This window comes from Schistocerca gregaria, chromosome 6, assembly GCF_023897955.1.
Source record: "Schistocerca gregaria isolate iqSchGreg1 chromosome 6, iqSchGreg1.2, whole genome shotgun sequence".
Classification (NCBI taxonomy): domain Eukaryota; kingdom Metazoa; phylum Arthropoda; class Insecta; order Orthoptera; family Acrididae; genus Schistocerca; species Schistocerca gregaria.
This window is the reverse complement of record NC_064925.1, coordinates 588303422-588321643: the sequence shown is the minus strand read 5'-3', so window position 1 is coordinate 588321643 and position 18222 is coordinate 588303422.

The following is an 18222-nucleotide window of genomic DNA, read 5'->3' as shown; positions in this document are numbered from 1 at the left end:
TTTTACTACATATGAACACTTTTCACATTCTCCCGTGCAACGCCGCTACTAGTCCTCCTTTCATGCAAAATCTTAATGTCCAATGTCATGTCCAAGCCACCAATGCCGGCCAAAAATTGAATAATCGACAACTAAAACTTGAATTGTACTACTTCTTACTGGCTATTACTTCAACTTAGAAGCTCCTTCTGTGTTCTACTATGGTGCTTTTAGTGTCTCCGCATACCGCAGCACGCGACATAGCTTTGCAGACGATAAATGTAACCGTCTCAGAGAGAAAAGCGCCCAATGTGACGAACTGGCTTTAAGTCGATTCGATAACAAATGACGAAAACAGACAGATTTCTCAGGATTTTACTACATATGAACACTTTTCACATTCTCCCATGCAACGCGGCTGCTAGTCCTCCTTTCATGCAAAATCTTAATGTCCTAGGTCATGTCCAAGCCACCAAAGCCGGCTAAAAAGTGAATAATCGATAACTAAAACTTGAATTGTACTACTTCTTACTGGCTATTGCTTCCACTTAGAAGCTTCTTCTGTGTCCTACTATGGTGCTTTTAGTGTTTCCGCATACCGCAGCACGCGACATAGCTTTGCAGACGATAAATGTAACCGTCTCAGAGAGAAAAGCGGCCAATGTAACGATCTTTCGATAACAAATGACGAAAACGGACGGATTTCTCAGGTTTTTTCTACATATGAAGACTTTTCACATTCTCCCATGCAACGCGGCTGCTAGTCTTCCTTTCATGCAAAATCTTAAGGTCCTAGGTCATGTCCAAGCCACCAAAGCCGGCTAAAAAGTGATTAATCCACAACCAAAACTTGAATTGTACTACTTCTTACTGGCTATTACTTCAACTTACAAGCTTCTTCTGTGTTCTACTATGGTGCTTTTAGTGTCTCCGCATACCGCAGCACGCGACATAGCTTTGCAGACGATAAATGTAACCGTCTCAGAGAGAAAAGCGGCCAATGTGACGATCTGGCTTTAAGTCGATTCGATAACAAATGACGAAAACGGACTGATTTCTCAGGTTTTTACTACATATGAACACTTTTCACATTCTCCCGTGCAACGCCGCTACTAGTCCTCCTTTCATGCAAAATCTTAATGTCCTATGTCATGTCCAAGCCACCAAAGCCGGCTAAAAAGTGAATAATCGACAACTAAAACTTGAATTGTACTACTTCTTACTGACTATTACTTCAACTTAGAATCTCCTTCTGTGTTCTACTATGGTGCTTTTAGTGTCTCCGCATACCGCAGCACGTGACATAGCTTTGCAGACGATAAATGTAACTGTCTCAGAGAGAAAAGCGGCCAATGTGACGATCTGGCTTTCAATCGATTCGATAACAAATGACGAAAACGGACGGAATTCTCAGGTTTTTACTACATATGAACACTTTTCACATTCTCCCGTGCAACGCGGCTGCTAGTCCTCCTTTCATGCAAAATCTTAAGGTCCTAGGTCATATCCAAGCCACCAAAGACGGCTAAAAAGTGAATAATCGATTACTAAAACGTGAATTGTACTACTTCTTACTGGCTATTACTTCAACTTAGAAGCTTCTTCTGTGTTGTACTATGGTGCTTTTAGTGTCTCCGCATACCGCAGCACGCGACATAGCTTTGCAGACGATAAATGTAACCGTCTCAGACAGAAAAGCGGCCAATGTGACGATCTGGCTTGAAGTCGGTTCGATAACAAATGACGAAAACGGACTGATTTCTCAGGTTTTTACTACATATGAACACTTTTCACATTCTCCCGTGCAATGCGGCTGCTAGTCCTCCTTTCATGCAAAATCTTAATGTCCTATGTCATGTCCAAGCCACCAAAGCCAGCTAAAAAGTGAATAATCGACAACTAAAACTTGAATTGTACTACTTCTTACTGGCTATTACTTCAACTTAGAAGTTTCTTCTGTGTTCTACTATGTTGATTTTAGTGTCTCCGCATATCGCAGCACGCGACATAGCTTTGCAGACGATAAATGTAACCGTCTCAGAGAGAAAAGCGGCCAATGTGACGATCTGGCTTTAAGTCGATTCGATAACAAATGACGAAAACGGACGGATTTCTCAGGTTTTTACTCCATATGAACACTTTTCATATTCTCCCGTGCAACGCGGCTGCTAGTCCTCCTTTCATGCAAAATCTTAAGGTCCTAGGTCATATCCAAGCCACCAAAGCCGGCTTAAAAATGAATAATCGATAATTAAAGCTTGAATTGTACTACTTCTTACTGGCTATTACTTCGACTTAGAAACTTCTTCTGAGTTCTACTATGGTGCTTTTAGTGTTTCCGCATACCGCAGCACGCGACATAGCTTTGCAGACGATAAATGTAACCGTTTCAGAGAGAAGAGCGGCCAATGTTACGATCTGGCTCTAATCGTTTCGATAACTAATGATGAAAAGGGAAGGATTTCTCACGTTTTTACTACATATGAACAATTTTCACATTCTTCCGTGCAACGCGGCTGCTAGTCTTCCTTTCATCCAAAATCTTAAGGTCCTAGGTCATGTCCAATCCACCAAAGCCGGCTAAAAAGTGATTAATCGACAACTAAAACTTGAATTGTACTACTTCTTACTGGTTATTACTTCAACTTAGAAGCATCTTCTGTGTTCTAATATGGTGCTTTTAGTGTCTCCGCATACCGCAGCACGCGACATAGCTTTGCAGACGATAAATGTAACCGTCTCAGAGAGAAAAGCGGCTAATGTGACGATCTGGCTTTAAGTCGATTCGATAACAAATGACGAAAACGGACAGATTTCTCAGGTTTTTACTACATGTCAACACTTTTCACATTCTCCCGTGCAACGCGGCTGCTAGTCCTCCTTTCATGCAAAATCTTAAGGTTCCACCTCATGTCCAAGCCACCAAATCCGGCTAAAAAGTGAATAATCAATAACTAAAACTTGAATTGTACTACTTCTTACTGGCTATTACTTCAACTTAGAAGCTTCTTCTGTGTTCTACTATGGTGCTTTTAGTGTCTCCTCAGACCGCAGCACGCGACATAGCTTTGCAGACGATAAATGTGACCGTCTCAGAGAGAAAAGCGGCTAATGTGACGATCTGGCTTTAAGTCGATTCGATAACAAATGACGAAAACGGACGGATTTCTCAGGTTTTTACTACATATGAACACTTTTCACATTCTCCCGTGCAACGCGGCTGCTAGTCCTCCTTTCATGCAAAATCTTAAGGTCCTAGCTCATATCCAAGCCACCAAAGCCGACTAAAAAGTGAATAATCGATAACTAAAACTTGAATTGTACTACTTCTTACTGGCTATTACTTCAACTTAGAAGCTTCTTCTGAGTTCTACTATGGTGCTTTTAGTGTTTCCGCATACCGCAGCACGCGACATAGCTTTGCAGACGATAAATGTAACCGTTTCAGAGAGAAGAGCGGCCAATGTGACGATCTGGCTTTAAATCGATTCGATAACAAATGATGAAAACGGACGGATTTCTCACGTTTTTACTACATATGAACACTTTTCACATTCTCCCGTGCAACGCGGCTGCTAGTCTTCCTTTCATGCAAAATCTTAAGGTCCTAGGTCATGTCCAAGCCACCAAAGCCGGCTAAAAAGTGATTAATCCACAACTAAAACTTGAATTGTACTACTTCTTACTATCTATTACTTCAAAATACAAGCTTCTTCTGTGTCCCAATATGGTGCTATTAGTGTCTCCGCATACCGCAGCACGCGACATAGCTTTGCAGACGATTAATGTAACCGTCTCAGAGAGAAAAGCGGCCAATGTGACGATCTGGCTTTAAGTCGATTCGATAACAAATGACGAAAAGAGACGGCTTTCTCAGGTTTTTACTACATATGAACACTTTTCACATTCTCCCATGCAACGCGGCTGCTAGTCCTCCTTTCATGCAAAATCTTAATGTCCTAGGTCATGTCCAAGCCACCAAAGTCGGCTAAAAAGTGAATAATCGACAACTAAAACTTGAATTGAATTACTTCTTACTGGCTATTACTTCAACTTAGAAGCTCCTTCTGTGTTCTACTATGGTGCTTTTAGTGTCTCCGCATACCCCAGCACGCGACATAGCTTTGCAGACGATAAATGTAACCGTCTCAGAGAGAAAAGCGGCCAATGTGACGATCTGGCTTTAAGTCGATTCGATAACAAAAGACGATAACAGACGGATTTCTCAGGTTTTTACTACATATGAACACTTTTCACATTCTCACATGCAACGCGGCTGCTAGTCCTCCTTTCATGCAAAATCTTAAGGTCCTAGGTCATATCCAAGCCACCAAAGCCGGCTAAAAAGTGAATAATCGACAACTAAAACTTGAATTGTACTACTTCTTACTGGCTATTACTTCAACTTAGAAGCTCCTTCTGTGTTCTACTATGGTGCTTTTAGTGTCTCCGCATACCGCAGCACGCGAAATAGCTTTGCAGACGATAAATGTAACCGTCTCAGAGAGAAAAGCGGCCAATGTGACGATCTGGCTTTAAGTCGATTCGATAACAAATGACGAAAACGGACGGATTTCTCAGGTTTTTACTACATATGAACACTTTTCACATTCTCCCGTGCAACGCGGCTGCTAGTCCTCCTTTCATGCAAAATCTTAAGGTCCTAGGTCATATCCAAGCTACCAAAGACGGCTAAAAAGTGAATAATCGATTACTAAAACGTGAATTGTACTACTTCTTACTGGCTATTACTTCAACTTAGAAGCTTCTTCTGTGTTCTACTATGGTGCTTTTAGTGTCTCCGCATTCCGCAGCACGCGACATAGCTTTGCAGACGATAAATGTAACCGTCTCAGAGAGAAAAGCGGCCAATGTGACGATCTGGCTTTAAGTCGATTCGATAACAAATGACGAAAACGGACGGATTTCTCAGGTTTTTACTACATATGAACACTTTTCACATTCTCCCGTGCAACGCGGCTGCTAGTCCTCCTTTCATGCAAAATCTTAAGGTCCTAGGTCATGTCCAAGCCACCAAAGCCGGCTAAAAAGTGATTAATCCACAACTAAAACTTGAATTGTACTACTTCTTACTATCAATTACTTCAAAATACAAGCTTCTTCTGTGTCCTAATATGGTGCTATTAGTGTCTCCGCATACCGCAGCACGCGACATAGCTTTGCAGACGATTAATGTAACCGTCTCAGAGAGAAAAGCGGCCAATGTGACGATCTGGCTTTAAGTCGATTCGATAACAAATGACGAAAAGAGACGGATTTCTCAGGTTTTTACTACATATGAACACTTTTCACATTCTCCCATGCAACGCGGCTGCTAGTCCTCCTTTCATACAAAATCTTAATGTCCTAGGTCATGTCCAAGCCACCAAAGTCGGCTAAAAAGTGAATAATCGACAACTAAAACTTGAATTGTATTACTTCTTACTGGCTATTACTTCAACTTAGAAGCTCCTTCTGTGTTCTACTATGGTGCTTTTAGTGTCTCCGCATACCCCAGCACGCGACATAGCTTTGCAGACGATAAATGTAACCGTCTCAGAGAGAAAAGCGGCCAATGTGACGATCTGGCTTTAAGTCGATTCGATAACAAATGACGAAAAGAGACGGATTTCTCAGGTTTTTACTACATATGAACACTTTTCACATTCTCCCATGCAACGCGGCTGCTAGTCCTCCTTTCATGCAAAATCTTAAGGTCCTAGGTCATGTCCAAGCCACCAAAGCCGGCTAAAAAGTGAATAATCGACAACTAAAACTTGAATTGTACTACTTCTTACTGGCTATTACTTCAACTTAGAAGCTCCTTCTGTGTTCTACTATGGTGCTTTTAGTGTCTCCGCATACCGCAGCACGCGACATAGCTTTGCAGACAATAAATGTAACCGTCTCGGAGAGAAAAGCGGCCAGTGTGACGATCTGGCTTTAACTCGATTCGATAACAAATGACGAAAACGGACGGATTTCTCAGGTTTTTACTACATATGAACACTTTTCACATTCTCCCGTGCAACGCGGCTGCTAGTCCTCCTTTCATGCAAAATCTTAAGGTCCTAGGTCATATCCAAGCCACCAAAGACTGCTAAAAAGTGAATAATCGATTACTAAAACGTGAATTGTACTACTTCTTACTGGCTATTACTTCAACTTAGAAGCTTCTTCTGTGTTCTACTATGGTGCTTTGAGTGTCTCCGCATACCGCAGCACGCGACATAGCTTTGCAGACGATAAATGTAACCGTCTCAGAGAGAAAAGCGGCCAATGTGACGATCTGGCTTTAAGTCAATTCGATAACAAATGACGAAAACAGACAAATTTCTCAGGTTTTTACTACATATGAACACTTTTCACATTCTCCCATGCAACGCGGCTGCTAGTCCTCCTTTCATGCAAAATCTTAAGGTCCTAGGTCATGTCCAAGCCACCAAAGCCGGCTAAAAAGTGATTAATCCACAACTAAAACTTGAATTGTACAACTTCTTACTGGCTATTACTTCAACTTAGAAGCTTCTTCTGTGTTCTACTATGGTGCTTTTAGTGTCTCCGCATACCCCAGCACGCGACATAGCTTTGCAGACGATAAATGTAACCGTCTCAGAGAGAAAAGCGGCCAATGTGACGATCTGGCTTTAAGTCGATTCGATAACAAATGACGAAAACGGACTGATTTCTCAGGTTTTTACTACATATGAACACTTTTCACATTCTCCCGTGCAACGCCGCTACTAGTCCTCCTTTCATGCAAAATCTTAATGTCCTATGTCATGTCCAAGCCACCAAAGCCGGCTAAAAAGTGAATAATCGACAACTAAAACTTGAATTGTACTACTTCTTACTGACTATTACTTCAACTTAGAATCTCCTTCTGTGTTCTACTATGGTGCTTTTAGTGTCTCCGCATACCGCAGCACGTGACATATCTTTGCAGACGATAAATGTAACTGTTTCAGAGAGAAAAGCGGCCAATGTGACGATCTGGCTTTCAATCGATTCGATAACAAATGACGAAAACGGACGGAATTCTCAGGTTTTTACTACATATGAACACTTTTCACATTCTCCCGTGCAACGCGGCTGCTAGTCCTCCTTTCATGCAAAATCTTAAGGTCCTAGGACATATCCAAGCCACCAAAGACGGCTAAAAAGTGAATAATCGATTACTAAAACGTGAATTGTACTACTTCTTACTGGCTATTACGTCAACTTAGAAACTTCTTCTGTGTCCTACTATGGTGCTTTTAGTGTTTCCGCATACCGCAGCACGCGACATAGCTTGGCAGACGATAAATGTAACCGTCTCAGAGAGAAAAGCGGCCAATGTAACGATCTTTCGATAACAAATGACGAAAACGGACGGATTTCTCAGGTTTTTTCTACATATGAAGACTTTTCACATTCTCCCGTTCAACGCGGCTGCTAGTCTTCCTTTCATGCAAAATCTTAAGGTCCTAGGTCATGTCCAAGCCACCAAAGCCGGCTAAAAAGTGATTAATCCACAACTAAAACTTGAATTGTACTACTTCTTACTGGCTATTACTTCAACTTACAAGCTTCTTCTGTGTTCTACTATGGTGCTTTTAGTGTCTCCGCATACCGCAGCACGCGACATAGCTTTGCAGACGATAAATGTAACCGTCTCAGAGAGAAAAGCGGCCAATGTGACGATCTGGCTTTAAGTCGATTCGATAACAAATGACGAAAACGGACTGATTTCTCAGGTTTTTACTACATATGAACACTTTTCACATTCTCCCATGCAACGCGGCTGCTAGTCCTCCTTTCATGCAAAATCTTAAGGTCCTAGGTCATGTCCAAGCCACCAAAGCCGGCTAAAAAGTGATTAATCCACAACTAAAACTTGAATTGTACTACTTCTTACTGGCTATTACTTCAACTTACAAGCTTCTTCTGTGTTCTACTATGGTGCTTTTAGTGTCTCCGCATACCGCAGCACGCGACATAGCTTTGCAGTCGATAAATGTAACCGTCTCAGAGAGAAAAGCGGCCAATGTGACGATCTGGCTTTAAGTCGATTCGATAACAAATGACGAAAACGGACTGATTTCTCAGGTTTTTACTACATATGAACACTTTTCACATTCTCCCGTGCAACGCCGCTACTAGTCCTCCTTTCATGCTAAATCTTAATGTCCTATGTCATGTCCAAGCCACCAAAGCCGGCTAAAAAGTGAATAATCGACAACTAAAACTTGAATTGTACTACTTCTTACTGACTATTACTTCAACTTAGAATCTCCTTCTGTGTTCTACTATGGTGCTTTTAGTGTCTCCGCATACCGCAGCACGTGACATATCTTTGCAGACGATAAATGTAACTGTTTCAGAGAGAAAAGCGGCCAATGTGACGATCTCGCTTGAAGTCGGTTCGATAACAAATGACGAAAACGGACTGATTTCTCAGGTTTTTACTACATATGAACACTTTTCACATTCTCCCGTGCAACGCGGCTGCTAGTCCTCCTTTCATGCAAAATCTTAATGTCCTATGTCATGTCCAAGCCACCAAAGCCAGCTAAAACGTGAATAATCGACAACTAAAACTTGAATTGTACTACTTCTTACTGGCTATTACTTCAACTTAGAAGTTTCTTCTGTGTTCTACTATGGTGATTTTAGTGTTTCCGCATACCGCAGCACGCGACATAGCTTTGCACACGATAAATGTAACCGTTTCAGAGAGAAGAGCGGCCAATGTTACGATCTGGCTTTAAGTCGATTCGACAACAAATGACGAAAACGGACAGATTTCTCAGGTTTTTACTACATGTCAACACTTTTCACATTCTCCCGTGCAACGCGGCTGGTAGTCCTCCTTTCATGCAAAATCTTAAGGTTCCACCTCATGTCCAAGCCACCAAATCCGGCTAAAAATTGAATAATCAATAACTAAAACTTGAATTGTACTACTTCTTACTGGCTATTACTTCAACTTAGAAGCTTCTTCTGTGTTCTACTATGGTGCTTTTAGTGTCTCCTCAGACCGCAGCACGCGACATAGCTTTGCAGACGATAAATGTAACCGTCTCAGAGAGAAAAGCGGCCAATGTGACGATCTGGCTTTAAGTCGATTCGATAACAAATGACGAAAACGGACGGATTTCTCAGGTTTTTACTACATATGAACACTTTTCACATTCTCCCGTGCAACGCGGCTGCTAGTCCTCCTTTCATGCAAAATCTTATGGTCCTACGTCATATCCAAGCCACCAAAGCCGACTAAAAAGTGAATAATCGATAACTAAAACTTGAATTGTACTACTTCTTACTGGCTATTACTTCAACTTAGAAGCTTCTTCTGAGTTCTACTATGGTGCTTTTAGTGTTTCCGCATACCGCAGCACGCGACATAGCTTTGCAGACGATAAATGTAACCGTTTCAGAGAGAAGAGCGGCCAATGTGACGATCTGGCTTTAAATCGATTCGATAACAAATGATGAAAACGGACGGATTTCTCACGTTTTTACTACATATGAACACTTTTCACATTCTCCCGTGCAACGCGGCTGCTAGTCTTCCTTTCATGCAAAATCTTAAGGTCCTAGGTCATGTCCAAGCCACCAAAGCCGGCTAAAAAGTGATTAATCCACAACTAAAACTTGAATTGTACCACTTCTTACTATCTATTACTTCAAAATACAAGCTTCTTCTGTGTCCTAATATGGTGCTATTAGTGTCTCCGCATACCGCAGCACGCGACATAGCTTTGCAGACGATTAATGTAACCGTCTCAGAGAGAAAAGCGGCCAATGTGACGATCTGGCTTTAAGTCGATTCGATAACAAATGACGAAAACGGACTGATTTCTCAGGTTTTTACTACATATGAACACTTTTCACATTCTCCCATGCAACGCGGCTGCTAGTCCTCCTTTCTTGTAAAATCTTAAGGTCCTAGGTCATGTCCAAGCCACCAAAGCCGGCTAAAAAGTGAATAATCGATTACTAAAACGTGAATTGTACTACTTCTTACTGGCTATTACTTCAACTTAGAAGCTTCTTCTTTGTTCTACTATGGTGCTTTTAGTGTCTCCGCATACCGCAGCACGCGACATAGCTTTGCAGACGATAAATGTAACCGTCTCAGAGAGAAAAGCGGCCAATGTGACGATCTGGCTTTAAGTCGATTCGATAACAAATGACGAAAAGAGACGGATTTCTCAGGTTTTTACTACATATGAACACTTTTCACATTCTCCCATGCAACGCGGCTGCTAGTCCTCCTTTCATGCAAAATCTTAAGGTCCTAGGTCATGTCCAAGCCACCAAAGCCGGCTAAAAAGTGAATAATCGACAACTAAAACTTGAATTGTACTACATCTTACTGGCTATTACTTCAACTTAGAAGCTCCTTCTGTGTTCTACTATGGTGCTTTTAGTGTCTCCGCATACCTCAGCACGCGACATAGCTTTGCAGACAATAAATGTAACCGTCTCGGAGAGAAAAGCGGCCAGTGTGACGATCTGGCTTTAAGTCGATTCGATAACAAATGACGAAAACGGACGGATTTCTCAGTTTTTTACTACATATGAACACTTTTCACATTCTCCCGTGCAACGCGGCTGCTAGTCCTCCTTTCATGCAAAATCTTAAGGTCCTAGGTCATATCCAAGCCACCAAAGACTGCTAAAAAGTGAATAATCGATTACTAAAACGTGAATTGTACTACTTCTTACTGGCTATTACTTCAACTTAGAAGCTTCTTCTGTGTTCTACTATGGTGCTTTGAGTGTCTCCGCATACCGCAGCACGCGACATAGCTTTGCAGACGATAAATGTAACCGTCTCAGAGAGAAAAGCGGCCAATGTGACGATCTGGCTTTAAGTCAATTCGATAACAAATGACGAAAACAGACAAATTTCTCAGGTTTTTACTACATATGAACACTTTTCACATTCTCCCATGCAACGCGGCTGCTAGTCCTCCTTTCATGCAAAATCTTAAGGTCCTAGGTCATGTCCAAGCCACCAAAGCCGGCTAAAAAGTGATTAATCCACAACTAAAACTTGAATTGTACAACTTCTTACTGGCTATTACTTCAACTTAGAAGCTTCTTCTGTGTTCTACTATGGTGCTTTTAGTGTCTCCGCATACCCCAGCACGCGACATAGCTTTGCAGACGATAAATGTAACCGTCTCAGAGAGAAAAGCGGCCAATGTGACGATCTGGCTTTAAGTCGATTCGATAACAAATGACGAAAACGGACTGATTTCTCAGGTTTTTACTACATATGAACACTTTTCACATTCTCCCGTGCAACGCCGCTACTAGTCCTCCTTTCATGCAAAATCATAATGTCCTATGTCATGTCCAAGCCACCAAAGCCGGCTAAAAAGTGAATAATCGACAACTAAAACTTGAATTGTACTACTTCTTACTGACTATTACTTCAACTTAGAATCTCCTTCTGTGTTCTACTATGGTGCTTTTAGTGTCTCCGCATACCGCAGCACGTGACATATCTTTGCAGACGATAAATGTAACTGTTTCAGAGAGAAAAGCGGCCAATGTGACGATCTGGCTTTCAATCGATTCGATAACAAATGACGAAAACGGACGGAATTCTCAGGTTTTTACTACATATGAACACTTTTCACATTCTCCCGTGCAACGCGGCTGCTAGTCCTCCTTTCATGCAAAATCTTAAGGTCCTAGGACATATCCAAGCAACCAAAGACGGCTAAAAAGTGAATAATCGATTACTAAAACGTGAATTGTACTACTTCTTACTGGCTATTACTTCAACTTAGAAACTTCTTCTGTGTCCTACTATGGTGCTTTTAGTGTTTCCGCATACCGCAGCACGCGACATAGCTTGGCAGACGATAAATGTAACCGTCTCAGAGAGAAAAGCGGCCAATGTAACGATCTTTCGATAACAAATGACGAAAACGGACGGATTTCTCAGGTTTTTTCTACATATGAAGACTTTTCACATTCTCCCGTTCAACGCGGCTGCTAGTCTTCCTTTCATGCAAAATCTTAAGGTCCTAGGTCATGTCCAAGCCACCAAAGCCGGCTAAAAAGTGATTAATCCACAACTAAAACTTGAATTGTACTACTTCTTACTGGCTATTACTTCAACTTACAAGCTTCTTCTGTGTTCTACTATGGTGCTTTTAGTGTCTCCGCATACCGCAGCACGCGACATAGCTTTGCAGACGATAAATGTAACCGTCTCAGAGAGAAAAGCGGCCAATGTGACGATCTGGCTTTAAGTCGATTCGATAACAAATGACGAAAACGGACTGATTTCTCAGGTTTTTACTACATATGAACACTTTTCACATTCTCCCATGCAACGCGGCTGCTAGTCCTCCTTTCATGCAAAATCTTAAGGTCCTAGGTCATGTCCAAGCCACCAAAGCCGGCTAAAAAGTGATTAATCCACAACTAAAACTTGAATTGTACTACTTCTTACTGGCTATTACTTCAACTTACAAGCTTCTTCTGTGTTCTACTATGGTGCTTTTAGTGTCTCCGCATACCGCAGCACGCGACATAGCTTTGCAGTCGATAAATGTAACCGTCTCAGAGAGAAAAGCGGCCAATGTGACGATCTGGCTTTAAGTCGATTCGATAACAAATGACGAAAACGGACTGATTTCTCAGGTTTTTACTACATATGAACACTTTTCACATTCTCCCGTGCAACGCCGCTACTAGTCCTCCTTTCATGCTAAATCTTAATGTCCTATGTCATGTCCAAGCCACCAAAGCCGGCTAAAAAGTGAATAATCGACAACTAAAACTTGAATTGTACTACTTCTTACTGACTATTACTTCAACTTAGAATCTCCTTCTGTGTTCTACTATGGTGCTTTTAGTGTCTCCGCATACCGCAGCACGTGACATATCTTTGCAGACGATAAATGTAACTGTTTCAGAGAGAAAAGCGGCCAATGTGACGATCTCGCTTGAAGTCGGTTCGATAACAAATGACGAAAACGGACTGATTTCTCAGGTTTTTACTACATATGAACACTTTTCACATTCTCCCGTGCAACGCGGCTGCTAGTCCTCCTTTCATGCAAAATCTTAATGTCCTATGTCATGTCCAAGCCACCAAAGCCAGCTAAAACGTGAATAATCGACAACTAAAACTTGAATTGTACTACTTCTTACTGGCTATTACTTCAACTTAGAAGTTTCTTCTGTGTTCTACTATGGTGATTTTAGTGTTTCCGCATACCGCAGCACGCGACATAGCTTTGCACACGATAAATGTAACCGTTTCAGAGAGAAGAGCGGCCAATGTTACGATCTGGCTTTAAGTCGATTCGACAACAAATGACGAAAACGGACAGATTTCTCAGGTTTTTACTACATGTCAACACTTTTCACATTCTCCCGTGCAACGCGGCTGGTAGTCCTCCTTTCATGCAAAATCTTAAGGTTCCACCTCATGTCCAAGCCACCAAATCCGGCTAAAAATTGAATAATCAATAACTAAAACTTGAATTGTACTACTTCTTACTGGCTATTACTTCAACTTAGAAGCTTCTTCTGTGTTCTACTATGGTGCTTTTAGTGTCTCCTCAGACCGCAGCACGCGACATAGCTTTGCAGACGATAAATGTAACCGTCTCAGAGAGAAAAGCGGCCAATGTGACGATCTGGCTTTAAGTCGATTCGATAACAAATGACGAAAACGGACGGATTTCTCAGGTTTTTACTACATATGAACACTTTTCACATTCTCCCGTTCAACGCGGCTGCTAGTCCTCTTTCATGCAAAATCTTATGGTCCTACGTCATATCCAAGCCACCAAAGCCGACTAAAAAGTGAATAATCGATAACTAAAACTTGAATTGTACTACTTCTTACTGGCTATTACTTCAACTTAGAAGCTTCTTCTGAGTTCTACTATGGTGCTTTTAGTGTTTCCGCATACCGCAGCACGCGACATAGCTTTGCAGACGATAAATGTAACCGTTTCAGAGAGAAGAGCGGCCAATGTGACGATCTGGCTTTAAATCGATTCGATAACAAATGATGAAAACGGACGGATTTCTCACGTTTTTACTACATATGAACACTTTTCACATTCTCCCGTGCAACGCGGCTGCTAGTCTTCCTTTCATGCAAAATCTTAAAGTCCTAGGTCATGTCCAAGCCACCAAAGCCGGCTAAAAAGTGATTAATCCACAACTAAAACTTGAATTGTACCACTTCTTACTATCTATTACTTCAAAATACAAGCTTCTTCTGTGTCCTAATATGGTGCTATTAGTGTCTCCGCATACCGCAGCACGCGACATAGCTTTGCAGACGATTAATGTAACCGTCTCAGAGAGAAAAGCGGCCAATGTGACGATCTGGCTTTAAGTCGATTCGATAACAAATGACGAAAAGAGACGGATTTCTCAGGTTTTTACTACATATGAACACTTTTCACATTCTCCCATGCAACGCGGCTGCTAGTCCTCCTTTCATGCAAAATCTTAATGTCCTAGGTCATGTCCAAGCCACCAAAGTCGGCTAAAAAGTGAATAATCGACAACTAAAACTTGAATTGTATTACTTCTTACTGGCTATTACTTCAACTTAGAAGCTCCTTCTGTGTTCTACTATGGTGCTTTTAGTGTCTCCGCATAACCCAGCACGCGACATAGCTTTGCAGACGATAAATGTAACCGTCTCAGAGAGAAAAGCGGCCAATGTGACGATCTGGCTTTAAGTCGATTCGATAACAAATGACGAAAACGGACGGATGTCTCAGGTTTTTACTACGTATGAACCCTTTTCACATTCTCCCGTGCAACGCGGCGGCTAGTCGTACTTTCATGCAAAATCGTAAGGTTCCACCTCATGTCCAAGCCACCCAAGCCGGCTAAAAAGTGAATAATCAATAACTAAAACTTGAATTGTACTACTTCTTACTGGTTATTACTTCAACTTAGAAGCTTCTTCTGTGTTCTACTATGGTGCTTTTAGTGTTTCCGCATACCGCAGCACGCGACATAGCTTTGCAGACGATAAATGTAACCGTCTCAGAGAGAAAAGCGGCCAGTGTGACGATCTGGCTTTAAATCGATTCGATAACAAATGACGAAAACGGACGGATTTCTCAGGTTTTTACTACATATGAACACTTTTCACATTCCCCCGTGCAACGCGGCTGCTAGTCTTCCTTTAATGCAAAATCTTAAGGTCCTAGGTCATGTCAAGGCCACCAAAGCCGGCTAAAAAGTGATTAATCGACAACTAAAACTTCAATTCTACTACTTCTTACTGGCTATTGCTTCAACTTAGAAGCTTCTTCTGTGTTCTACTATGGTGCTTTTAGTGTCTCCGCTTACCGCAGCATGCGACATAGCTTTGCAGACGATAAATGTAACCGTCTCAGAGAGAAAAGCGGCCAATGCGACGATCTGGCTTTAAGTCGATTCCATAACAAATGACGAAAACGGACGGATTTCTCAGGTTTTTACTACATATGAACACATTTCACATTCTCCCGTGCAACGCGGCTGCAAGTACTCCTTTCATGCAAAATCTTAAGGTCCTAGGTCATGTCCAAGCCACCGAAGCCGGCTAAAAAGTGAATAATCGACAACTAAAAGTTGAATAGTACTACTTCTTACTGGCTATTACTTCAACTTAGAAACTTCTTCTGTGTTGTACTATGGTGCTTTTAGTGTCTCCGCTTACCGCAGTTCGCGACATAGCTTTGCAGACGATTAATGTAACCGTCTCAGAGAGAAAAGCGGCCAATGTGACGATCTGGCTTTAAGTCGATTCGATAACAAAGACAAAACCGGACGGATTTCTCAGGTTTTTACTACATATGAACACTTTTCACATTCTCCCGTGCAACGCGGCTGCTAGTCCTCCTTTCATGCGAAATCTTATGGTCCTAGGTCATGTCCAAACCACCAAAGCCGGCTAAAAAGTGAATAATCGACAACTAAAACTTGAATTGTATTACTTATTACTGGCTATTACTTCAACTTAGAAGCTTCTTCTGTGTTCTACTATGCCGCTTTTAGTGTTTCCGCATACCGCATCACGCGACATAGCTTTGCAGACAATAAATGTAACCGTTTCAGAGAGAAAAGCGGCCAATGTGACGATCTGCCTTTATGTCGATTCGATAACAAATGACGAAAATGGACGGATGTCTCAGGTTTTTACTACGTATGAACACTTTTCACATTATCCCGTGCAACGCGGCTGCTAATCCTACTTTCATGCAAAATCGTAAGGTTCCACCTCATGTCCAATATCCCAAGCCGGCTAAAAAGTGAATAATCAATAACTAAAACTTGAATTGTACTAGTTCTTACTGGTTATTACTTCAACTTAGAAGCTTCTTCTGTGTTCTACTATGGTGCTTTTAGAGTCTCCGCATACCGCAGCACGTGACATAGCTTTGCAGACGATAAATGTAACTGTTTCAGAGAGAAAAGCGGCCAATGTGACGATCTGGCTTTAAGTCGATTCGATAACAAATGACGAAAACGGACGGATTTCTCAGGTTTTTACTACATATGAACACATTTCACATTCTCCCGTGCAACGCGGCTGCAAGTGCTCCTTTCATGCAAAATCTTAAGGTCCTAGGTCATGTCCAAGCCACCGAAGCCGGCTAAAAAGTGAATAATCGACACCTAAAACTTGAATAGTACTACTTCTTATTGGCTATTACTTCAACTTAGAAACTTCTTCTGTGTTGTACTATGGTGCTTTTAGTGTCTCCGCTTGCCGCAGTTCGCGACATAGCTTTGCAGACGATTAATGTAACCGTCTCAGAGAGAAAAGCGGCCAATATGACGATCTGGCTTTAAGTCGATTCGATAACAAATGACGAAAACGGACGGATTTCTCAGGTTTTTACTACATATGAACACTTTTCACCATCTCCCGTGCAACGCCGCTGCTAGTCCTCCTTTCATGCAAAATCCTAAGGTCCTAGGTCATGTCCAAGCCACCAAAGCCGGCTAAAAAAAGAATAATCGATAACTAAAACTTGAATTGTACTACTTCTTACTGGCTATTACTTCAACTTAGAAGCTCCTTCTGTGTTCTACTTTGGTGCTTTTAGTGTCTCCGCATACCGCAGCACGCGACATAGCTTTGCAGACGATAAATGTAACCGTCTCAGAGAGAAAAGCGGCCAATGTGACGATCTGGCTTTAAGTCGATTCGATAACAAATGACGAAAACGGACGGATTTCTCAGGTTTTTACTACATATGAACACTTTTCACATTCTCCCGTGCAACGCGGCTGCTAGTCCTCCTTTCATGCAAAATCTTAAGGTCCTACGTCATATCCAAGCCACCAAAGCCGACTAAAAAGTGAATAATCGATAACTAAAACTTGAATTGTACTACTTCTTACTGGCTATTACTTCAACTTAGAAGCTTCTTCTGAGTTCTACTATGGTGCTTTTAGTGTTTCCGCATACCGCAGCACGCGACATAGCTTTGCAGACGATAAATGTAACCGTTTCAGAGAGAAGAGCGGCCAATGTGACGATCTGGCTTTAAATCGATTCGATAACAAATGATGAAAACGGACGGATTTCTCACGTTTTTACTACATATGAACACTTTTCACATTCTCCCGTGCAACGCGGCTGCTAGTCTTCCTTTCATGCAAAATCTTAAGGTCCTAGGTCATGTCCAAGCCACCAAAGCCGGCTAAAAAGTGATTAATCCACAACTAAAACTTGAATTGTACCACTTCTTACTATCTATTACTTCAAAATACAAGCTTCTTCTGTGTCCTAATATGGTGCTATTAGTGTCTCCGCATACCGCAGCACGCGACATAGCTTTGCAGACGATTAATGTAACCGTCTCAGAGAGAAAAGCGGCCAATGTGACGATCTGGCTTTAAGTCGATTCGATAACAAATGACGAAAAGAGACGGATTTCTCAGGTTTTTACTACATATGAACACTTTTCACATTCTCCCATGCAACGCGGCTGCTAGTCCTCCTTTCATGCAAAATCTTAATGTCCTAGGTCATGTCCAAGCCACCAAAGTCGGCTAAAAAGTGAATAATCGTCAACTAAAACTTGAATTGTATTACTTCTTACTGGCTATTACTTCAACTTAGAAGCTCCTTCTGTGTTCTACTATGGTGCTTTTAGTGTCTCCGCATACCCCAGCACGCGACATAGCTTTGCAGACGATAAATGTAACCGTCTCAGAGAGAAAAGCGGCCAATGTGACGATCTGGCTTTAAGTCGA